The 26,016-nt window shown below is 46.8% G+C and overlaps 1 protein-coding gene across 2 annotated transcripts in view; it reads right to left on the bottom strand.

Moving 5' to 3' along the window:
- The window catches only part of LOC126539882 (uncharacterized), a 727,003-nt gene extending 705,306 nt beyond the window's left edge, over nucleotides 1-21,697 (bottom strand). For both annotated transcript variants that reach the window (XM_055075676.2, XM_055075677.2), the window contains exon 1: nucleotides 20,967-21,697. The gene's annotated coding sequence lies outside the window, so the exon portion shown is untranslated. The remainder of the gene's footprint in view (nucleotides 1-20,966) is intronic.
- Nucleotides 21,698-26,016: the final 4,319 nt, after the last annotated feature.

Genomic DNA, 26,016 nt, shown 5'->3' with positions numbered 1-26,016 from the left:
TCATCAACTTCGTCTTCCACCAGGTATAGCACGAGCGCAAACAAAACTTCTGTGCCGTCCGTGGCTTCGCGTGGCAGTCACGACCGCCTATTCAGACCCCATTGCAATAGCCTACAGCCCTGCTTGCGAAAACTGTGGCTGCGAGGAGACAATCAAGCGTCTCCTCTGGGGCTGTCCTGGTCACAACGTGGCAAAAAAAAATGCTCGTGGCCACGCTAGAAAAACGACGATCGCCCTTGGCAGAGTAAGAAGTTTAAGCACATTGGTCCAGACGGATTTCGGCACCCAAAACATTAGGTGCTCTGCTCAAGCCCTTAAGGGCTTGTGAATTCCGCGACCGACTTTGAAAGTTTTAGAGAGCAGCATTGCATGATCGTGTAAAATTTTCTCATATTATTTTTATTTAGTTATTCTGTCGCCTTTTGTTCCGCTTGACGTTTTCCCCGGCACAGGGTAGCCAGTCCGTACTTACACTGACCAACCTTCCTGTATTTGTTTCCCTTTTTCCTCTCTTTCATGTCAAGTGGTTGTCTTGGTGCTTTACCTACAACTTTATTGACTACTTCCGAAGTCAGCCTGGTTAAGGTTTCATTCATTATTTCTATGTTATGTTCATCTCCCTGTTCTAAAGCTGAATATTTGATTGCGAGCACCAGCCTGAATTCTTCTTGTTTTACTGTTACTGCGTGTACATTTTCCACTTTCTTATTGATTAACTTTACTCTTTCTCTTTAGAAACTGAGAGAAATCGTTGACCCCACCAACCTATAGCAATTGCATTTTGCCCTACCTTGCGGTTCTACGTCCTACATAGGCTCGGATCGGCAGAGAGCAAAAGTCCATTTCGTTTCTTGTGTCTACATTAGGGCTTTCTTACTTACAACGACCTACTGACAGTTTCGATAACCAGCGCAACGACGACAGAGAGGACAGAACGGAGAAGCGAGCGCAATGTTCCTTCTGCTGCTCGCTGTGTTGTGCAGATTATGAAAACGATAAGCCTGTTTTAGCAATAAGCTCAATTATATACCCTCCTTAAGTACCGACATGATGTCGCCCCGATTAATCATGCTTTATTATTTCTCCGCTAAGTACAAATACGATCAACTTCTTAGCATACACCACTTGACATATCCACAACTACGTAAGCTTGCATATGACGTATTCGCTGATGACGTGACAATCCGCGTTTCTGGCACATAGGCTCATCCACTACCTATGTAGAAACAAACAACGTATATTGTAAGCTCGCGTACAAGCACCTGCGTAGAAATTATAATGTTGGTGCCTGTGGTACACAAGGGGGTTCGTGGGCCTAGGGCTCAACACACAGAGAGAAAGGCATGGAGAACTGACATTGTCTATATCCCCTTTTGAGGTGCAGCGGTGGCGTAGAGGTAGAGCATCCGCCTCGCATGCACGAGGACCATGGTTTGAATCCCGGTGCCGGCCAATTTTCCACCGGATTAAAAAAAGAAAAAAAAGTCCGCGTGGTTGATAAAATTGCATAAACAGGCTTGGAGTGTGGCCTGGTCCCGGTGACAAGAACCGGTTACGCACTCTCTCACCAGAGCAGGATTGGCCACCCTGGTGCGGTACGTGGCCACAACCTCCTATATGAATACAACAATCAAACCCCGGCCCTCAGTCCCCAGTGGCTGCGAAGCTACTGACCACGGCGGCGGTCAGACCTGTGCTGCAGCACAGGGTGCTAACAATTCCTGGGTCCGGACCGGCCAGCATTGTAATCTGAACCTTGTAACGCTTAACGTTAGAACGTTACCTAGTGAGGCGAATCTAGCAGTGCTATTGGAGGAATTAACGGGCATTAAATTGGATATAATAGAGCTCAGTGAGGTTACAAAGACGAATGAAGCATATACAGTGCTAAACAGGCGGGTACGTCCTGTGCTACCGGGGCTTAGCGGAGAGACGAGAACTAGGAGTCGGATTCCTCATTAATAGGATATAGCTGGTAACATACAGGAATTCTATAGCATTAATGATAGAGTGGCAGTTCTTGCTATGAAACTTAATAAGACGTACAAATTGAAGGTCGTACATATCTACGCCCGTACATCCAATCATAATAACCAGGAAGTCGAAAGCTCATATGAACACATGGGATCTGCGAGGGGTAAAGTCAAAACAAAATACACTATACTGATGGGCGACTTCAATGCCAGGGTAGGCAAGAAGCAGGCTGGAGACAAGTCAGTGGGGGAATATGGCATAGGCTCTAGGGATAGCAGGGGAGAGTTATTAGTAGAGCTTGCAGAACAGAATAATATGTGGATAATGAATACCTTCTTCCGCAAGCCGGATAGCCTAAAGCGGGCGTGGTGGAGCCCGAAGGGCGAGATTAGAAATGAAATAGACCTTATACTCTGCGCTGACTCTGGCATCATACAATATGTGGGCGTGCTCGGCAAGGTGCGCTGCAGTGACCATAGGATGGTAAGAACTCGAATTAGCCTAGACCTGAGGAGGGAACGGAAGAAACTGGTGCCTAAGAATCCGATCAATCAGTTAGCAGTAAAATGGAAAATAGAGGAATTCCAGATCAAGCTACAGAACCAGTATTCGGCTTTAACTCGGGAAGAAGACCTTAGTGTTGAAGCAATGAACGACAATCTTATGGGCATCATTAAGGAGTGCGCAATAGAAGTCGGTGGTAACTCCGTTAGATAGGATACCAGTAAGCGATCGCAAGAAACGAACATCTGATCAAGAAACGCCAATGTATGAAAGCCTCTAACCGTACAGCTAGAATAGAACTGGCATAATTTTGTAAGTTAATGAGCAAGCGCTAGACAGCTGACATAAGGAGGTATATTATGTATAGAATTGAACATGCGCTCCGGAACGGATGAAGCCTAAAGGAAGAAATCAAAAATAAAGAAGAAACTAGGAATAGGCAAGAATCAGATGTATGCGTTAACAGACAAATCCGGCAATATCATTACTAATATGGATGAGATAGTTGAAGTGGCTGAGGAGTTCTATAGAGATTTATACAGTACCAATGGCACCCACAACAATAATGGCAGAGAGAGTAGTCTAGAGGAATTAGAAATCCCACCAGTAACGCCCGAAGAAGTAAAGGAAACCTTGGGAGCAATGTAAAGGGGGAAGGCAGCTGGGGAGGATCGGGTAACTGCAGATTTGTTGAAGGATGGTGGGCAGATTGTTCTAGAAAAACTGGCCACCCTGTATAAGCAATGCCTCATGGCCTCGAGCGTACCGGAATCTTGGAAGAACGCTAACATAATCCTAATCCATAAGAAAGGGGACGCCAAAGACTAGGAATATTACAGATCGATCAGCTTACTGTCCGTTGCCTACAAAGTAATGTAATGTATAAGTAAGGTAATCGCAAATAGAATCAGGAACACCTTAGACTTACGTCAATCAAAGGACCAGGCAGGATTTCGTAAACGCTACTCAACAATAGACCATATTCACACTCTCAATAAGGTGATAGAGAAATGTGCGACATATAACCAGCCGTTATATATACCTTTCATTGATTACGAGAAAGCGTTTGATTCAGTCGAAACCTCAGCAGTCATGGAGGCATTAGGGAATCAGGGCGTAGACGAGGCGTGTGTAAAAAATACTGAAAGATATCTATAGCGGCTCCACAGCCACCGTAGTCCTCCTTAAAGAAAGCAACAAAATCCCAATAAAGAAAGGCGTCCGGCCGAGAGTCACGATCTCTCCAATGCTATTCACAGCGTGTGTACAGGAGGTATTCAGAGACCTGGATTGGGAAGAATTGGGGATAAGAGTTAATGGAGAATACCGTAGTAACTTGTGATTCGCTGATGATATTGCCTTGCTTAGTAACGCAGGGGACCAATTGCAATGTACGCTCACTGACCTGGAGAGACAATGCAGAAGGCTGGGTCTAAAAATTATTCTGCAGAAAACTACAGTAATGTTTAACAGTCTCGGAAGAAAACAGCAGTTTACGATAGGTAGCCAGGCACTGGAAGTGGTAAGAGAATACATTCACCTAGGGCAGATAGTGATCGCGGCTCCGGATCATGAGATTGAAATAATCAGAATAAGAATAGGATGGAGTGCGGTTGGCAGGCATTCTGAGATCATGAACACCAGGTTGCCATTATCCCTCAAAAGAAAAGTGTATAAGAGCTGTGTCTTACCAGTACTCACCTACGGGGCAGAAACCTGGAGGCTTACGAAAGGGGTTCTACTTAAATTGACGACGACGTAACGAGCTATGGAACGAAGAATGATGAGTGTAACGTTAAGGGATAAGAAAAGAGCAGATTGGGTGAGGGAACGAACACGAGTTAATGATATCTTAATTGAAATCAAGAGCAAGAAATGGGCATGGGCAGGACATGTAATCAGGAGGGAAGATAACGGATGGTCATTAAGGATTACGGACTGGATTCCAAGGGAAGGGAAGCGTAGCATGGGGGCGGCAGAAAGTTAGGTGGGCGGATGCTATTAAGAAGTTTGCAGGAACAACATGGCCACAATTAGTACGTGACCGGGGTAGTTGGAGAAGTATAGGAGAGGCCTTCACCCTGCAGTGGGTGTAACCAGGCTGATACGAATGATGAGCATGATGATGGTGATGATGATAATTATTATATCCGCTTTTGCAAGGTTGCGCAGAGCATTTACATGCACACAAAACACAAGAATACTTACAGCACCTAAAGAAGTCTAGAGCACGCTTCGGGGTTCTATTCTAGTCATACGTGCCTACGCGGCAAAGTTCGCTGTCGTGAAGTGTCCGCGCTCAGCCGACGCGCGACTAACTCACGCGCTGAACCACGGCACAGGGAAAGAGGTCTAAGGTCGAGGAGCGTGACAGGCCCGTTGGCGGCGAGCTCTACTGCTTCCTGCTAGCGTGACAGGACCGCAAGCACTGCTGGCGGCCACGCGAACTGCAGCACCGCTCGGTTTCGGCGGTGGTTCCCAGGCACGGCCACCAGTGCGGACCGTGACCCGCCGGAGTCATTCCCCGGTCCCCAGGAGCCTCGGACGGTTACCCGAGCGAACCGTTAGCCGCTCCCGCTTGGGCTGCTCCAGCTGTCCGACTCAATCGCTTCTGGAGCAGGTCCCACCAGGTCGTCGCCGTCCCGTGATCCTTTTGCCGAGCCGGCCAATTCCAAACCACAGCTCGCGCTCTTCTCGCGTGCCGGCCGCCGCGCACCAGTGCGCACTGTTCCTTTTCTTCCTCGTCCTCTCGTTCCGCCAAACACCCCACTCGTCACAGTCTCATAGGATCGTCTTCAGCGGAGTCGTCGTCGTGCTGCTGTTGTTACAGACACGTACGCTTACGACCCACACGTACAACTACACATTTTACACAAAAGGAAACGTTAGTTGACATGCTTTACGTAACAATAAACAATGCTAACCAGCCAGGTGTATGCTACGTGCGTCACATGAGATTGATGAGACGTGCATGGGCTCTGCACAATGTTTATTACGAGGTCGGAAGGGTGGTGAGACAGGGAGTATCTACGTAGCAATCTACTGAGATGTTACTGGACTTAGGCACAAAATGTGTGGCAATATAAAGAGCTTCATACAATATTTATCGACGAATTCTAAGCGATTGCCTCGATCTTGCAAGAACCCCTCTACACCAGAACAGATACCCACATCGTATAATTGTCATGTTTGTGTAGATTTCACACTGCTACAAGACTGATACTGTTACACCTCATTGTGCCACATTCCTCGGCAGATCTTCACGCAAGCGCAGTGTCAACACAGTTAAAAAAGAATAACCTAACGACTTGTTTATTGCAGGACCCCACGCCGCATTTTCCTAACAAGAAGTGGATTGTCCCTAAGATACGACACAAGTCGTGTGCTTTCGCTGCCGTTCACTTTAAGACCGTGTCTGGGTGCATTAAAAGAGTGCCGATGAGCGCAAAATGATCTCTTCCGCTAGGAAAAAGCGGAACGCCCACCGTTGGTTTCAGACGTTTTCATTTGCTTTGAACCCCTTAACGAGTGTCGTCAGTTAAAGCAAAGCAAATGTCGAAGCGCCCCTCGCTTCTCGTCCCCCTCCTCCCCCGTCCATTCATTTCCTACAATGCAGTTTCTCCGCCGATGCGTGACAACGGGCGCCGTTTTAACGCGCACCCCGGTGAGCCGCGGGGCAGAAATATCCGGAACAAAATCCCGCCGCTCGGACCATTCCCTTCACGAAATTTCCGGTTCTAGTGTTCTGGCGTGCACACGGACTTCCGGTACGCTATTCGAGCGCCCGGGTGCCTCGCTGCTTACGGGGGCTGTGATAGGCTGTTTTTGGCCCATATCTTCATTTTCTAGAGCTTCTTGGTCCTCTTCCGTTGGATGCCGAAATGCGGCCCGTGCGAGAGCGCTGTGTCGTACTGCCTCTTTTGCAAAAATTTTCGCGCTTTCTTTAGCCTTACTATAGCGTATTGTTTCCAACCACTATGACAGCATATCCAGCCTTGAATTTGACTTTTTTTTATATTTTATGCGCTTGCGCATTCAAAATGACGGTGAAAAGGGCGACATAAGTCAACATGGCAACGTCTTTGTTCTGACAACTGCATAATTCTTCTGCGCAGAGAATCAATAAGATACACCGGAATAAATAGAGGCGACGAAGGCGAGGAGGAAAGGAAGCAATTCTTGCTCAAGCAAGGGTGAATAACCCGGTTAAAGTTAATAAATGAGATAGCAGTGCGAAAACGTGCGTTTTCCTCATATTAGCGTATGATAATAAGCATCGCTTGTCACAGTTAAAACTCGATCTAACGAAACCCGATTATACGAAGTTCCCGATCTGACAAATAAATTCCCATTGCCCGGCAGGTACCCATAGGCTTTAATGTTGGCATCAACCAGAATTAACGAAACTAACTTGGCCGAAGTCGATTTAACGAATATTTTTTCCTGAAATAAACGAGTAAGAGCGGTGATTTCAAATTTTGACACAGACGGATTTTTTTTCGAGCGTGCACTCTAAAGCTAACGCGTTAAAACATCTAGGTGCCCTAGTCGCGGCTACAACTTTATTTTGACGAGGCTGCACGCCGCACCCATGCATGGACCTGCGGGGTAAACACCGCCTCGGTGGGGCGCCGGTGGTTGCTTTCGTTATTTCATGATTCATGCAACACATGGCTGGATTAGCGGCAAATAGGATGCCGCAGTAGCTTTTTCGCGCCGCAACGTTACAATTTTAGATTTGAATGGACCAAAAATTCCTGGCTCGATTTTACAAACTTCCAGGTTTAACGATATAATTCGAGCGTGGTATCACTTCGTTAAATCCGGTTTAAACTTACATTAACTGAAACACGGCATACGTTGATCATGCATCTACATGTTCCACTTCCAGAACTTCTCATATGGTAGAGATCAATGCCAATAAAAAGACATGTCTCGGCCGCTAGAGAAGATTCTATGTTTACACATTTCCGCGTCAGGCGGAAAACAAATATTTAGCGCAGAAGCGGCAATAATTATTAACCTTTAAATATAGAAAGTTCGCAGAGTGTCAAATTTTCGGGCCATCTCAACCTCTATTTTGTCATAACGTTTTTGTTACGCCGACCTTTCTAGCTTTACTACTGATCCTCAGGACAATATTGTGACTTATGGACTCATTCGATAATTTTAGACTTGGTGAATGCGTTTGATAGAGTTAACCAAACACCGTGTGTGATCTCGAAAACTAAGTCTACTAAATATTGAATAATGTATTATGAACTGAATTGAGGTACTTCAACGATGGTATTAGGCTCAGCCTTTTGACTAACACTTTCGGGAAGTGAGCAGGCACTTATTTTGACAAGTGAAGTCACCATTTACAACAGTTGCCATTTACACATCACTGAAAGTAGATTGTGTCTTGGTTAAGATTGCTTTGAGATTGCTTAAAAGCAACCAATGAAATACATTTAAATACATTTAAACTTTCATAGTGCTACCCCATTTCTTCTCATTTAATGTAGAAAATGCATGCAACTCCCGCACTGACATGGACTGATGCTGGTAGAAGCACATACAAGAATATCAGCGTGCAGAAATGGGTCTAAGAACTGTTTAGCCTACAATACTTTGAGGAATACGGACCTTGATACTTGATTCTATGTTAACATGTACAAGCACCTAACAAGTAGAATAAACGGCATAAAAATGACGATTTTGACTAAAACACACACGGCACAAACTGCCAAATATATTTCATTAAACCCTCGTGGTACCACACAGCGAGAACGCACTACGAGGGTTTGCCATGTCCGCAGTTCGGCAAACGACCTCGTGAGATCGCCGACTGCATCGCCACCACTTAATAAAGACTCGACAATCTTCGCGTGCGCCGTCCCCAGGCCGCTATATCGTGCCACAGCACCGACCGTACACTGGCTCATTCTTAGGTCCGTATCTTAGCTATTATCCGGAAAACTGCCAGCAGCAACTGATGGAGGTGCGGTTGCTATTCGTCGAAATACCGAAGGTCCTCCACCGCTAACGACGTCTCAAGATATACCTCCAGAATTTCGCAACGAAACAATGCCATCCAGACAACGCCTGAAAAAGGTATGACGACGCCACGAAACAGCAGCGGGACCACGCTCTGCAGCCGTGTTTAAAGTAGCAACTTAACGCGATAAAAACACGGAAACAAGAAAGGCGGACAAGGACAAGCGCTTGTCCTTGTCCGCCTTTCTTGTTTACGTGTGTTTATCGCACTAAGTTACTACATCAAATATGGACGACCAACTAGCCCAACAGTCAACTCTTCTATGCAGCCGTGACCCTATGCCACTACCTAACTGCAATGCAAAACATAAAACTACCGACCTCCACGTGCTTTTCGGCGTGCATAATGTCGCCGCTCTAGTGGGCACAGGAGCCGACTACTTCGTGATCCGTGGATCCTTCACCTCCAAGTTGAAGAAAATCGGGACTGCGTAGGACGGCCCCTAAATCCGTACAGCTAGAGGTCACCTAATAACGCCGAGTGGAATCTGCAAGGCCAGACTGACAGTTCGTGACTGGACTTACCCTACTTCCTTCATTATCCTCTCAACAATGCTCACGAGGCGTAATTCTATGGTCGGGCTTTCTGTGCCAAAGCGACGCAGTCATCCACTTGAAGTCTAGCGCGCGGTGATACCTGAACGTCAGTCAGCAGTGCGGGCAAAGAGGAGAAATGACGTCACATCGCAGAACTGGAAGCGCCAAACATGCACAAATGCCCTGCGCAAAACGCCATTAGCCATTCTCCCTCAAATCCGGATGATTTCCCATCTAATAGAGCGAGATGCACGTCGTCAGCCGTGTAAACTCGCCGATCACACTGCAGGAGGGTCCATACTTCAAATGACAAGGGGTGGCCGGCGCTCAGCCGGCAAGGCTTCGGCTTAAGTACTGTGCAGTTGGCGAAAAACCAGTCCGCTGTCACTGTAATACCGTTCCAATTCATTCATATGCTGGAATGGCCACACAATCAACCCGCCGTATATACGTAACAAGCACAATAATCAGCATTAGCAATAAGCAATAAGTAATAACTAATTAAGTAATAATTAGCATAAGCAATAAGTAATGAGCAAAGCTTAGCTCAATTTCATGTTAGGTTTCAATACAGAATGCAAAGCCAAAAAAGGATAAATTTTCCTTTACAGACCGCAAAAGCCCATGAGGCACAGTATTAGCCACTCGAGAAGAAAATAATCACAAATGAAAGTGACCATATCCATCCCTGTATAAAGCGAACAGACAATGAAACCATGGAAAGCATCTGGGAAATTAGCTGTGCTTGAAAGTAAATTGTAAAAAATAATAAAGAAAGCGAAACGACAGCGGATGAAAAGATAACGTGTCACCAGTCGGAGCCGAACCCACAACCTCCCCATTATGCGTCCGTTGCACTACCACTACTGCTACGGTGACGGCTACCAACTAAACCACCCACTAACTTGGGTATTTGTCCTTACTACATCTACCCCAAGGAGCGTTCGCCATCGCCACTCAGAGGCATGTTAGGCGGATGTAGAACTTTCTTTTTGCCCGATGCCGTAACGTAACACGTGATTTCATAGCAGGCACGTAACTAATAAATTTCTCTAAGCATGTGATAACATAGTTGCATTGTGACGCCTCTGCCGCTGCATGTGTCACGGCCTGTTGCAAACTCTCCATCAAAGTGACGTTTCTATATATGGCTTCTCTTACGAACTTGCGATTTTGTGCACATCGTTAGGTGATCTGTTAAATACCTCCAAACTGGGTAAAGTACGCCTATGATGCTATCAAGAAATGCGCGACCCAAGGTTGGACTGAGCCTGTCTTCCTGCAGAGCGGCCCAACTCTGCTAGGCCAAGATTAAACCGCATTCCTCTCTCATATTCAAATTGTCTGGCGCGTGCGCCTCATGCCAGATTCTAGCATTCTTCCTTCCTTACGGCTAGCAATTAAAGACGTCGTGTTGTACCACCCTAGAGAACTGGGCGTTCCGAATTTTACCACCCGGCCCAGGCCCGCAACCAGAATGGGCCCAGAACGGGCTCGCCGCAGAAACTTAGTCTATGGCTGCCTTAAAACTGTCATCGCTTAATTTATCTATTCCAAAACATTACAAAAAAAAAACAGCATGCAGTGACAATAAAGCATTGCGGAAGATTTTCTCCAGAGCAATACTCGTAGAACTAACGTGAAAATATTGACAGAAGTAAAGCCTGGTTTAAGCATTTCTGGCAAGGCATTCTTTAAACACTGCTGAGTATACTTTAATGTTTTATACTGGAATAATTATGCACACTTGTAAAATTAGCAACAGTTACGCCCTCAAGCGAAGCATTGGCCGCAATAAGGAGGCTTAGCGTTGGAGTCTAGTTCCTCGTACTGTGCTCTAAAAATACTCCGAGGTGACATGGCGGGACGCAGCACACGATACTACGGTTGCGCAGCAATAGAGAAGGGCCTTGGTAAACAGGTGCGGTTTAGGCAGCGGCATAACTAGCGTCGCACCTGCAAGGTGCACGCGACAGGACAGACGAAGGAATAAAAACATTCTGGCGTTAGGCAGCACTAGATTTACGTTGAAGCGTATTGCCCTTTCTGCCAACACGTATGTGTGCACCGTGGTGTAGGACGACCACAGTTAATCAGCAACAACGCTAAGGTCTATACGCGCACAACGCTCCCTCTAGAAGCGGAAGGCATGTTCCATCTTGTTCCACGTAATGGAGAAAGATGGAACCCTCCACGCCTGGGTGATGCATGCGAGTCCATACTGTCGCAGCACAGCCATGGCGGCGCCAGCGTCCCTTCACTGTCCCAATCGATATGGCCTTAAAATTTCACCTATAGCAAGAAATACTTTAAAATATATATAGGTGTAAAGGCAGCTGAAAGTTCAAAATCGCATATTCTGCTTGCTGCCCGAAAGAATTTGCAGATTGTAAGTGCACTACCATATCAACCCTTCTGAGCGCAGGACGAGTAAATTCCCATGAAAAAGTTTTCTCGCCAAAAAGGCGGAAGCCATGCAAGTGCACTACATCGACCACAAAGCAATCGTCAATGGAGTGCAACCAAAAGAAAAGCGGTAATGCGAGACAATTGCCATAAAATAATGCTATCGTGAAGGGCAAAATACTGCAATCACAAAAAGCGGTAACCATATGACTGTGTAAAAAGCATCTTATAGCATATTTTTATTCGCGACAGCAAACCTTGTTTTTGTGACAATAAAACAATTGGAACAATATTTGCAAAAAAAATCCAGCAATGACATTGTAACTTTTTTATTCTGTTTGTCGAAGTAATTAAGAGCCAGATTTTGCAACTCTTCACGTGTGCTTTGCGCAGAATGCCTCAGACTAGCGAAGAGCGCCAGCGTGTGCTCGAAAGCCCGACATAGGCTCATTACTGAACGGGCCCGACCCTCGCCCGGTCCCGCAACTCCAAGCCCGAGCCCAGCCCAGGCCTGAAGGCGTAAGGCCTGGGCCCCTCAAAAATTGTTTTACACCGCACAGCCTGGCTGGTTCGGCACTTTTGCTCCAGCCCTGGCTCATGCAGTGCTCTATACTGTACTACCTCCGGGGTCGGCCGTCATTTTCAGATTGCAGTGCCTCCGGGATCGGCCAATATTTACAAGCCAGACGGGGATACCTCTAAAGCGGATGAAGGCTGCCTGTAATGCTATCGCATTAGTTGGCAGTTCCACTCACAGGCCAGGCATCGAAAGCGATGAGAGCTTATCGAACGGCGTTCGTAACAACACACGGAGGTGACACCGCGCGACGCCGCACGCGAGGGAGCTGCTGCTGTACAGCAGGTGTGTCACAAAGCGTGTGCGATGAGGAACAGCGGTGTTACAGGCGTCGCGTTTCGATCGTGCACGAAATGAGACCGAGGGAAAATCATCCGCGTTTGACAGCGCCAATCGCAAGGATCCAATAGATTGAAACTCCGGGGTTACTTAGTGGCTTTGGCGTCATGCTGGTAAGCACGAATTCGCGTGATCAAATCCCGGCCGCGGCGGCCGTATTACCATGGGGGCGAAATGCATGAACGCCTGCGTACCGTGCCTATGGTGCTCATTATAAGTACCCCAGGTGGTCAAAAATTATACCGTAGTCCCCCACCCCGATCGTGCCTCGCAATCAGTCTAGGCACGTCAAATCCCAGGATGCTTTTAATTCGAGAGATTTCGCTTGACAGCTTGTTACGAATTCCGATGATACATCATACAATTAATGTATGCACCGTGGTGTGGCATACACACTGCTCCTCACCAGGAGCGCAGTGTATCCGGGCAACGCGCCTGCCGGCAACAGAAGCCAGAACGCCGCCCAAGCTCCGCCAGAGCCTATTCAACGGACCATGATGGCACGCCCACTTTTGCCCACGTATGTGGAGGTCTTGTAACCCCATGGACGGGTCGCGTATCCCCTGTCATTAGCATGACGGTTGCGGCGCCGAATGTGCCAACGCGCATTCAGTGTCTGTATAACTTGCTATCGCAATAAAACCGGCATATATGCACGAGATCGCGAGATCGAATCCCGGCCACGGCGGCCGCATTACCATGGGTGCGAAATGCGAAATAACGCGAGTACTTAGATTTAACTGCACGTCAAAGAACCCCTGGTCGTCGAAATTATTCCGTGTTTTAGGGCGAACAAGCAGGCGCACGCCCACGCACAAAACGGGCCTTTATTCTTACTTCCATTTTGTTTTTGTTGTGTTCTGTTCCTGCATCAGTCTTTCGCGTTTAGTGTCATCGTTTCAGGCTCAATAGGGAACCACGTTACTATTGGTGGCGCGGCGATTCCTACTTTGATTGGGTTTGCGTCTGTCTCTGGGAGCAGGCAAATGCCTAAAGACACAAAAGCACGCATCATTTTTCCCACTGAAGAAACACACTTCATGACAGTGCGCATGCTGTCGTTCCTATGGCCGTCTGTTTAATTAAGTGGTACTTCCTCAGTATCTCTGCTAGAAACACAGCCGATCCTCCCCACGGCCACTTGAGTGGAGGACGCGCAAAAACCCTGTCACGTACTGTTGACGTCTCGCACGTCATGAATATCTCGTGTATTGCGAGTGCTTGTGGCAGTATCAGCCTCACGTGGCTGCAGTTTCATTGCAAAACGGCACAACAAAAATGACAACAGCGAAATAAATCGATAGAAAAAAAGTCCCTCAAGAAGACTGCTTGAAGTCTTAACGACTCCCAGTACGACAATGTAATATGGACATTGGAGGTTCAAACATTGCGTCTCCCTTGCATTGTATCAGACCTCTAGATGCGTATGAAAGATATTCGCTAGTCCAGCTAGTGCAGCATGAAAGAGATCATGTTGTCACAACATCAGGCTACCCGTATTATGGTTGTAAAAACAAATAGTTTCTCGATACGTCGGTATGGTTTAGTATACATTCTTTTTAACGGTAAAAGAAACAGACACCAGCGAAGGAACACGACACACGCAAGTGCCACCACCAACTGTTTATTCAAAGGAAGACGTGAGACTGAATGATTTTCGCGGATGCGCAATACATATGGACGGCTACTTGATGGAACACTCGAACAATTAGAGCTAATGTAATGATGGGCATATTGCGGCGGGTATTTCGCAAAACCAGCACTTGTGTGCCTTGCTGTTCGTGTGCCAAATTTCTGGGCAAAAGCGGGAAGCAAACAGCGCTGGAACTATTACAAGTTTTTTACAGCGAAGCTGTATATGGCTAGCCGATTTGTCCGTCCATCTATCCGTCTGTCGCTCGCCTGTACGCTGAAAACTTTTCCGGCGTAACCCCACGCGCATGCGCGAAAAAGAAAAGCAGAGAAGGGGTGGCGCGTGATTAGCCAACACAACCTAGATAGCACAAGGCCTGTTTACTCCAATACATGAGGTCGCGCTACCTGGCTCGAAGTTTCCGTTGACAAGGCTGGCGTGATAAAGCGGTGACGTCAAAATCATTGTTTCCTACTAGAGAATATCCCCATTAGATTCTATGGCTGCCGGGCCAGGTAACATGACGCCATGGATCGAAGTGAAAAGGCATTGTACTATCTAGGTGGTGTTGTATTAGCTGCACCAGTAGTGACGTCGTTGCTCTCCGATGCAGCCGAGCGCACGCGCAGCAGTTTCTTTACGGCGGCGAAACGGGTAGGCCACGCGTCTTGCGTACACCTTAGGAGCAGGCAGCTTTCAATCAGCAACGCCGCGAGCAGAACCGCGAACGAGCTCGTCTACGCCGTACCGATGTTGCAGCGCGGGCACAAGAACAGGCTCGTGCATCCGAGCGCAAGCAGCAGCTGCGTACCGAGGATCCGGCTGCCTAGCAAGCCGTTGTTTAATGAACCGTCTGGATTAGCCCAGTGACAAACACGAGGCCGTACGTTTGAAATTCGCTGTTAACCATCTGTACGGAGTGGTTGGCCGGTGATTTTTTGTACAAAAATTATTGTTGATTCATCTTTCAAAGGAAGCGGTAGAACACGAAAGAAGCTGTTCATTGCACGCGCTGGAGCACTGCGCGAATGTGCCATAAACCACGGGTGTTCGCAAACCGTAGAAGCGATACCGGCCGGGTTATTAGTAAATCGCTTCTGAACTTACAGTCCGCTGCAGCGAAAGGCGCATGATTTGCGGGTCGGAGACCGCCTTGCAGGTTCGCTTGGCGCGCGGCGTGCTCTTGGAAAGCGGAGTCCTGCCGCCGAGTCGCCTCGACGAAGGCAAGACCATTTTGGTCGGGCTCCTGTGCGAAGCGAACGTGCGAAGGCGTTCTCCTTCACGCTAGCGTGTCTCTTACCGGAAGAAAGCGCGATTCACCCATCGACGTCGTTGCCTTTATGCGCCACCTAGCGGATCAGTTTTCTTAGTTGGTGTCATTGCAAGCAAAGCAGTCAGCGGCGTGTAAGCACTGCTGATACATGTTGAAGCTGCACAACGTAGGCGACGAGGCGTCACAGGCTAATCGGACGCGAAAGACAAACCATGTGCGGAAACTGCATCGTCACCTCAGTAGAACGCCTACACCGCTTGCACCATAGAGGTAAAGAGCGAACACTACAGTTGGGCCCTGCGGCCGAGCTACTCCACTGCCTCCAGCGCACCGAGCGGCTGGTCAGACCGCTAAGTTTGGCTTCCGTGATTTCGGACCCGTGGTTTAATTTTGTTTGGGTTTCGATAGCGATGCTCTCGATCCTGGTTTACCTTTGGCTGTTAAAATGCTGAACTATGTCACCTGTAGTGGAGCTTAAGATATTTCATTCATATTTAAGCACGCACTACATACAGACGTAAAAAAACTCGCAGATCGCAAACTTTTGAGGGGAATAACCATCAAGCTTCTAGAAGAAACCAAGCAAGGCTGAATTATCTCATGCATATTGGAAATATAATGCGATCCGAGCTGTTTTCATTGCAATTTATTGACTTTTTTGAGCCGCTTTTATTAGCTGCACAGAATAGGAAGCACTGGTACAACACAAGAAAATATGTTTTTTTTTTTTGTATGTACATGGGGAATCGCCAAGAAAAAATACTCGATCACGCACTTCATATAGACACAAATAGAGACGAAGGACACCTACCACAACAAGAATGTTTTGGCCATGACAAACAACGCGTCAAGTAAAGGAGGTAATTGCGAACCTGCCCAGGTGCATGCATCGTTGATATATAGTGAGGCAAACAACCTTCACAAAACCGTCCCAAATGCGCATTACATTGTTCGAGCCACGCCAAATAAAACATTTGTGTGATGATACGGGTGAACCACAGATAACAAAGACTGCGCTTTAAACCGAAGGTGCTCCGAGGGACGTCTGGAAATTTACGCGTTGTAAGCATTGCGCATGGTCTTCCTGAATAGTCGGCTGCATAAACAAACGGGTAGCTGCATGGATAACGGGCGCCACGGCTCATATCCTATGGTACACTTGCAAAATGCGCTCACCCAGCATAAAAAGCGTCTTGCTAACAATGTTATTCATGCAAGAAACAATAAAATTATTCCTGCGTACAAAAGGAGGCACCTTACAACAAAAGCGAGGCCACGCGTTGAAAAGCGTGGTGGGGTCGGCTTAACCAGCAGCCCACGACCAACGCAGCGTGGTCGTCCCTATGGAAACGGGACGCGTGGACACAACCCAGTGTATGCATAATAAGCTGTCTACATTTGCGGTGAAGTGGAAGCGGACGTCGTCATGCCGCCTGTCGGGTGGTCACATCTTTGTTTGCTCGGCTGCGAAACGGCTCGAGTGGCCGTTCTTTGCGTAGGCATGCATCTCTGTGGCCTACAACAAGCTACTCCGCGTTGGAGCTTCCGCTGCGCTGAGGCGACCCAAGCGCTCACTGTCGGCGCTCGTTGGTGTCGCTTCACCGGATGGTGGCGCCGCCCCTCTCAAGAAGGAGATAATTTACCCGTTCGCGCTGACGTCACATCCGTTACGGGAGGTTGATGGGGGACCCCGGCATCAAACACTTTTGTGTTAAAAAGCAAAATGCATCGTTCTCCAAGCGATGCGAAAAGCTTAGGCTGTCTATGGATAGAACACGGACGAAAGATATTCCCTTTAATAATGTCTTCCTTTTATTTAAAATCGGTAGAGGTGCTTGGCCATATCGTGTTTTCTTTGTGGGATTTGTTTTCACGTCGCCTAAAAGAAGGCCCTGTATTATGGGGTATTTTTCTTGTTTTCATAATTGTGCTTCAGCGAATTTTACTGAATTTGTTGATGCAGCGGTGAGTACCTAATAGAGTGAAATCTGTTGTGTTATTAAGAACTGATTTTCAAGCCAAGCCTCGCAAGACAATATTTGCTGCAAATGTGTCACATTCGTCATTCATTGTCTCCATAAAAAATTCGGTAGTGCACAGCTGTCACTTTAGGGGCACTTTTGTTTATGGCGAACTTAATAGCCCCGTCTTTTCATCGCTACAAATATCTAAGGTTTTGCCATACTTTTACCATATTTTGTACAACTAGCAAATGCAAAAGCTCACCTAATAATTTATGACCTGCACTGAGTTTTGCTAGAGGGGTGCAGTAACTGTGTTACAAAGTGTCCAAGGTGGAGGATAAACAAACCGCAATACAGGAAGCTGTACCTATCTTTTTCTAATTAAATGTTTCCGCGTTACCTCTCGATTAACTTCACTCAAACTCAACAGCATTATAGGTTCCTAATGCCGCATTGTGGAAAAGTTACGTATACATGGGCAGAATTTATATTCGTTATTTTGGGCTTAACTAATTGCATTATTCCTGGTTATGTAGCGTCGGTCCCAAAAGTACTCGAGGAACAAATTTATCCGCTTCCACTCGAGGCTGGAACCTAGTTGAAGGAAACCCCGCAGTCATCTGAGCTTAATGTCGCAGTCGCTTATTCTGTCATTTCCCAACCAACTTTTGTCAACGGTGGACTACGGCAGAGGCCATCATTTCTTTCAGCTACTCACAATAAAAGAGGGCAAGTTACTTGGAAGCGAAGTAAAACCTGGCTGAGTACATTGACTTTCGCCAGTGACAGATGTTTGTTACGATTTGTAACTATGGTTTCGTGAACCAATGGGACAAATTGCCTCGTTCAAGTATGAATATGGAAGCTTCATATCCGTACAATATTTTAGGCAAATTGCAGCCAAAGATAATTCTGGAATGAATTTGTTCTTCTTACAAGTTACCTGGTCAATGATGCACTCTTTAGAGCTTTCATTTTTAAAGTGCACGGTTACTGCATATTCTGTAGTTTATGCAATGTGTCCCAGCCAGAAAGGCCAAACTTAACCTCTTCTTATTTAAAGCCGCGAGTAACTACCACTAAAAATAACGTTAGACTAATTGCGACACTCGGCAGATGAAACGCACTTTATTTCATCTCGTGAAAAAAAAGAAAAAACTAAGAACTGATTCGTCAGAGCCTATTATAATTTTGCCGTAACCATTTCCTATCAAGTGTTTTCCTAATCAACTCTTTATTCTACGCTTCCCTTTGTTCAATCTTTAAAACAGATTCCCCTGTCACGATTGCATTATTTTAGGCAGAAGCGAGAGAAACGCTTCGTTTCTTTGAGAGAAAAACACTTATATCTTTTTTTTCCTTTCAGGAGATAAGATAACAACTCTTGCGTATAACTTCAGACCACCCTTGGGTTATTGAGTCCCGAATATATTTCTCAGTAACTAGATGAGAACATCTTTTCCTATATTTGTCTCTGCGCTTCTTGCGGCAAAGTGCCACGCGACTCCTACCGGCGACCACGACGTCGTGTGGCAGTAAACTGAGGGTAAGCATAACTAGACGAAATAAATTGAAGCTGTCTGCGTTGCTGGTCAGGACATGCTAATGCGTTAAACAGGATGAGACACAGGTAAAAAAAGAAGAAGAAAACAAAGCACGCAACGCACATTTTATTTTGCTTCTAGTGTCTATCTGCGCTGTTTGCTTCTCTACAATATTTACACTAGCATAGAGCCCTTTTCCGCAACTCTTACACGTTACAAGTTTAGTGGTGAGGCAAACAATACTCAGCCATTTATATAGCAGCATAAAAACATTAACACTCTTAAAATTCCTATGCGAAAATGGTTCTTGCGCTAGAAGACGCGTAATTAGAAGGGGGGGGGGCACAGGACACATGAAGCGCTAATTGCAACTCGTTTATTTTGAAACAAACCATGGGCAAGCAAGCAATTTTCATGTTCCAAAGCGAGAGGAAAGGCGCGCTTACACAATTGTCACTCAACTGCCTAATCACCATGGCTTCGGTGATTTCCGTAATGCATTTGTCCTCGCTCTGGCGTACTTCCGGACTTGCGTATAGATTCGGTTTGTACAGGCAATCCCTGCCGTGAATTACAAGATGATTGTCGTTTTTTTCTCTGAACATTATTGTTGGGCTTTTTCAAACGTTCTTTAAGGTACCGCCCCGTTTGACCAACCTAACGTTTCGCAAAGGAAAGTGGAATCTGTTAGATTAAAGCCAGTGTCCAATACATCCCGAGAACTTCTCTTCGCAGGAATCTGTCATCTTGCACAAGCGTGAAAGTTTCATGGGAGCCGAAAACATCACTTATATCCCAGCTCGTCGGCCGACCCTTTTCAGATTATGTGGCAGCCGATGAATATAATGCAAAACAACCGCCCTCTTCATTCTTTGCCGTCCATCGTTCGGATAATAGGCGCTTTTGTTACCAAATGTTAATGTGCGCACCTCGGCAGACCGGCAACGGGGCGTCATGTCGCCGCAGCTGACAAGTGACGGACTATAATGACGACGTCAAATCATCAAGCTCCACAATTCCATTCTTAATTCGGTAATTTCACCGCTTTGCCAGAACACGTTGCAGCAGGGGAGCTAAATGCTTAAAAAAAATCACCCTCATATATGTTGCACACTTGCACAACAGACAGTCGACACAACTCGGCTATACTTTTTACAAAAAAAAAGGGAATTTTCATACAGGTTAGCGCAGGCCTTGTATCTGCTTGCCACATTCACTCTTTTAAGGCGATGGATTATCAAGACGCTGCCATTATACTTTTTTATAGCCTAGTCATTCAAAAATGTGTCGCTGCAAGCGCTACTATAGAAATCTTCCTCAGCGTGCATCACTCGCAGTCAATCGTGAACGTTTACATCAGGCAATCCAATCGCGGCACTGTGGTTCACAAGTAGTGGGGTTTCCAGCGTGAGTAGTAGAATACACGTACACTTCAACTTCACTACTGACAGGAATAAACTGATTCTGATACTGTCTATTCAACACATGCCATGAGTGCGTCGAAACGGGATTGTTTACAGTAGTCTAAATTTACAAATAGGACATAATGGCAGAAGCGCGATCCCGTATAATGTACCCTACACTATAAAAATGCTTCAAAATCTGCAGTAATATGCTGCTTTGATTTTCGGCAAGCGCACTACGGAACACATTTCGTACGTACTGTCGTGACCAATTTCATTTTTGTATTATGTTGGCAAGCGCGATTACGAGATATGACACTGATCAATGTCACAATAATGTACAATGCCGTTATAGAAACTTCTTCTCGTGCTTACGTGGCAATGCACACAAAAACTTATTTGTTTATTTCCGCGTGAGCAATCGTTAAACGGTAGTTTTCTTTTCGCCAGGTGACAATATGATATTCTTATTATGCACTTGGTGCGCATTGTCTGGATAATTAGGAGTTCGTTTGTTACACACATGAGTCAAATTACTAGTGCGAATGCTTAACCACGACCATTATTCAATACATATACCCCGCCCCCCCCCCCCCTTTTTTTTATTGGTCAAGTAGGCGTTGGTTCTTCGCTCACGGGCATATCGTCTTTTACAATCAGTCATGCAAAAGCACTGAATTCCTTATGCATGCGCATGCAGGGACTTTACTCATTGCAGAGTTGCGAGGAGGGAGACAGGTGAGAGTTTTCTGTTGCATGATAAGTCAACTCACCCGGTGTATCCACCGTAGCTTATCCTAGAGCATTCCTACGTCAACACCACGTGGCCCCAAACTGCTTTTCACCGTTTGCCTCAGCACTGACAGTACCTCTTCTACTCTTGCAGGCGCTTGCAGAAACGGGGTCGACCTTCCGGCTTCGGCTTCGCAAGGTTCACCTCACCACGCAAAATATATTCATCAAAACCAGACGTCCTCAGTAACGATGTTTAAAGGTATTAATACGCGTATGTTGCGCAGCTTCGCAATCACATGTGTTTTCCTTTTCACGAACCACGAAGCAGAGGTGCGAACGGCGATAACCGGCCACTCAAAGGAGGTATCCGCGTTTTGGCGGGAAAATTCGTCCGTAACACCAGTCTTCCGGTATCCAAGTCGAAGCGCAAATTCAAATTCGGCAGAGAGCCCGCCAAAAGGGATTTCTCCCTCAGCACACTGCAGCACAACTGAGCGGCGGCGGCGTCGCACAAAAAAGTATCAGCGCTTTGTCGCTCGCAGCCGGTGAAAACAGCGGAGCACAAATGTCGCTCGCGAAAAGCGCACCACAAGAGAAGCGCCTGGACAGCGTCGTCAGCGGCCCGCGGGAGCAGCGGGAAGAGTCGCTCCCCATGCGGCGTCGGGCCTCAACCCGAGTGTCGCGCACGCACGCTCGGCGCAGGCTCTGAACCTCGGTGGCCGACCGAGACCCGAGCTCCTGCGGTGCCGGAGCGCTTCCACCGCGGACGACTTCGCTGGCGCGCACCTTCGCGGCACACTCCTCCCCTTTTCTCTCCTTCTTCGATCCTAGAGCGCATGCGTGGACCAGTGACGTCATCGCCAAGGGATCGGTGTAAAAAAAAGCGCGCCCTTCAGTTCCCGGGAATCTGTTCTCTCTTCTTTTTTTCCTTCTAACGTTTCTGTTGCTCTCGCGACGGCGTTCTGCGCTCCTTCTCGACAGGCGTCTGGCCCGCCTGGCGTGCTGTTATTGTCCTTACCCCTTTTCATTACATGAATGCGCTTCAGGAATTTTCGTCCGCAAATGCGGGATGGCCCTTGGGGATGAAACGAGACAAATTAATATACAGCAACTTCAAAGGAGCAGCGAAGAGCGGAGCTAAGCTTTTCATTCCTACATGACTAGTATACGTATAGGTTTATAGTTCCGCGATAAACTGCACAGTAGGCTTGCTTGGTTTGCGGAATCGCAGCCCAACGCTAACGAATGTGTTGCTTTGAGCGGACGGATTTGAAGACCTTTTTAAAGTGACCTTTCAAGTTTTGTTGCACGTGGCTGATAGCGCGGTCCGCATTTCCTCCACGTTGCTGGAGGAAAAACTTCCTACACAGCCAATTAGTTTCCCCAGGACAACTACAAAAATTGTACATAATGACTAACGTCGGTTTAGAGCGCTGCCATAATTAGTATTCTGAAAAGGCCCTAACAAAGCCGCACTCACTAAACTTTGCACACGCACGAGCGCTTTCTGCCAAACTATAGGTCGGTACAACATTCATTTCTTTCGAGACTGCGCGAGAACCTGCGCTAATATTGTACACCAAGCGCATGCCACTTTGTGGCGAATCCAAATGTAATTTTTCTGCAAGGGCCTTAACTACCGCGCACGCTTTATAATTGGCACGGTGATTTCCCGCACCATGCGGCCCATTTCTGCGAACATTCCAGACACGAATTCTATGATCTTCGTACAACGTTTCTAAAAATGTTATCAACTATTACTTTGTATTTGCAACCACACAAAACCCTTTGCACACAAAGCCCTTTATTAACAATAAAATACATTAAACAGTGGCCCACATATCGTCCGATACATGCATCCTATTCAATTCAAGTATAAACTCGGTCGGACATTCAGTTCTCACAGGATACTGGATCGCGTATGACGGCACTATATAGGGCTTTCGACGCTCGAAATACGCAATTTCTTTAAAATGACCGTAATTAACTGACACACTGACTATCGCTCCACCACATAACCCATCATCACATAGATTAGCCCTAGATTTAACAAAATACACGCCAGCTAAAAATAATCATACACACTAGGTAAGCTTTCCTTGTTTCTTACAGGAAAGCAAAAACAGGAATGTTGAATCAACGACAATCGCAGAACCAGGCTGCATGCGAGTCTATACATTGCTGCTTGCGGTTACTCTGTTTTTGCAAACTTATTAGGCTGGGTAATCTGCCCTGAGTACCCACTCTTTCATTATAATTTAGTGCATGATGCGGGTTCCTAACATGATAACGACAAAGCCAACTCTGTGCTTTCTTCGCATTGCTAATGAGTGAATTAAAAGGCGTACGGTATCTACACGTAGTTCTTAGTTCACATTATTCTGACAGATGCACTTATGCTAATGGAAAACGAGAAAGGAAGAAAACGTTTATGACAAGGAAAGAAGCACACAAAAAATTCGCTATGCTCAAAGGTAAAACTGGATAGATTTAAGATAAGATAAAAGCGTAGTATGTCTTACGTCAAACTTACGGAAACTAATAGCCGCAAACGCGGAATTGTGCAAACTGTGCGCAGTGCGTGAAATTCAGGTTGTTAATGACTTTTCAGCGGAGGGACATTTCTCTTGGTTGGTTCAATCAATCAAAATGAAATGCGGACCATTAGCAAAGTTTGTTGTTCTATAGAGCCAAGTACCTGTAACATAACATGGTGTGAACACACTCTTCAGCTCCACGGTATGTGCGAAAAGCTGGTGCAGTATTCTATACGTGAAGCCATTTCAAACCCAGAATTACATGTCAAAATTACACAATGTTCAGGAAAGTGAAGATTCAAGCAAGCTTAGGAATCCAAGCTAAGTTTCAACTATTACAGGCCTTCTGGTGGAACGAATTCTAATGAATATTGACCAAGAGATATTACCTAAGGCGCAAGTAAATAACCCGTTTTTGTACTTGCAATGCCTGCCTCTCTGCATGTTGTCTAGTGAAGTTGCCAATTAAAATGTCCTATTGTACACGCTATAACAGAGAGAGCAATCTGCGAAACTGATGAATATTTCTTTTTCGTATGTTAACATAGCATCAGCAATCAGTTTACTGTATTGATAAACTAAAGCAGTACTTTATGCTTTCTCGTTTAGAAGGTTAATGGCTTCGTGTAATCATCTTCTAGTTTCACGGGCTACTTTGCCGCTTTATTTTTCGTGTCTATTTCGCGCCCTTTCTAAAGCCCCAATATTTATCAGTGACTTTCTGGTGATCTATATAATAAAGGCTGCGAATTGCATTGTTTTGTAAACCGCTTTGGTAATGTCCTATAAAGATGTTCAGATGTCAATATTTTATTGCACTCATACAAAGAAAATATTTACTACGAGCAGCCGGGTACAAGTTTCCTGACTCCCGTTTCATCTTCATGTACGATGTGCTGACGGCCTAAAGGGTACGCAAATTTCTTTTAGTAATATGATGCTACGGTAATACTTCTGTGTGGCAGTACCAAGCCTAAATAATAGTTTGGCTTGAGAACACGTTGAAAATTTAAGAAGCCTTGGATTTTCTCGATAATATTTACGCAAAATGAGTTTGCACGTGTTGACACGGGACCGTTAAGGCGAGAACGACGAATTTCGTGGTTGCGCGCGCGCTCTCCGAGGACCAGCCATCGCTAAAGGCAGACGTTTTTTTGCCAATCTGTCGGTGGTAAACTGTTTTAGTTGTAATAGCTGGGTGACATTTCTGGTGGAGGCGCGAGGTACGGTCGATGTTAAGATCTCCGGAGCATACCCCAGACCTAAGCCCGGCGAGTAGTTCAGCCGAGTTTACCCCTGTGCACGTACGTGCCAGCCGGCGTCTCCAGGGACTCCAGCCACAGCACGGTCTGCTACCCGAACGAACTAGAATGACGAACCAACCACCTCCTGCCACTCCTGCAGCATCGCACGTTGTCGTCAATCACATCCGGATGCCGAATCTGGTCCACGGAAGTGCTTCAGAGGACGCCGACGACTGGCTTGACCATTTTGATCGGGTTGCCAACCTCAACGACTGGAACCACGAGCGTAAGCTACGCTACGTGTACTTCGCTCTTGAGGATTCCGCGAAAACATGGTTTGAGAATCACGAGGCGACACTGACGTCATGTGAAGAATTTCGTAGGCAGTTCCTCAATGCCTTCGCCAAGGCGGACAGGAAGCAGAGGGCGGAGTTAGTGTCGGAGGCAAGAATTCAAGGCCCGAATGAGCGAGTGACGGCGTGCGTAGAAGACATGACTGAAACAAAGAAGGTGCGTCATCTCATGCGCGGCGTCAAAGAGGAAATCTTTGCTGGCCTCATTCGAAACCCGCCGACGACACTTGCAGAGTTCCATGACGAAGCCACTACTATGGAAAGGCCCTTCAACAGCGGGCCAGGCAAAATAACCGCGACGCCATGATTTCAAGGGAGCTCTCTGCCGTTACCCTCGGTAACGACGTTGGCGCCTTGCGAGAACTCATCAGGGCTGTCGTCAAGGAGGAACTGCAGAAGATGCAGACGACCACTGCCCCTGTGGGACAACTTTCCATTGCGGAAATGGTGCGCGCCGAGGTCCGACAGGCCGTCCATATTCCTGGACAGTACGAGGCACCACAGCAAGGACCGCACGCCGAAATGAGTTACGCTGAAGCAGTACGCCGTCCGCCACCCTCAAGTGCGTGCAGCGTGGTACACCCCACTCAACAAATGGACGTAAGCTTCAGGCGGCCTCGCAGCCCACCGCACATCGCCGAAGCAAGGACTAGGAAGAGCGACGTCTGGCGCACCACAGACAACAAGCCCCTTTGTTTTGATTGTGGCGAAGCCGGACACATCTACAGAATGTGTCCTTAGCGTCACGTGGGGCTCCGTGGATTCTCGCCGAATGCTCCTCGTCCACGACCTGCTGAGCGGCCACCGGAAATTGAGACTTTCGTCGCGAATCGTCGCAATGTTGATCAGCGATGGCAGGAGCCCCGTTCGTCGTCTCCTGCTCGTTACAGGTCACCATCACCAAGCCAAGCCTTTACTCACTGCGCTCTGAGACGCCGCTCGCCTAGCCCGGCG

The sequence above is a fragment of the Dermacentor andersoni genome, chromosome 2 (assembly GCF_023375885.2).
Source record: "Dermacentor andersoni chromosome 2, qqDerAnde1_hic_scaffold, whole genome shotgun sequence".
Taxonomy (NCBI): domain Eukaryota; kingdom Metazoa; phylum Arthropoda; class Arachnida; order Ixodida; family Ixodidae; genus Dermacentor; species Dermacentor andersoni.
This window is presented reverse-complemented; position numbering and strand designations above follow the sequence as displayed.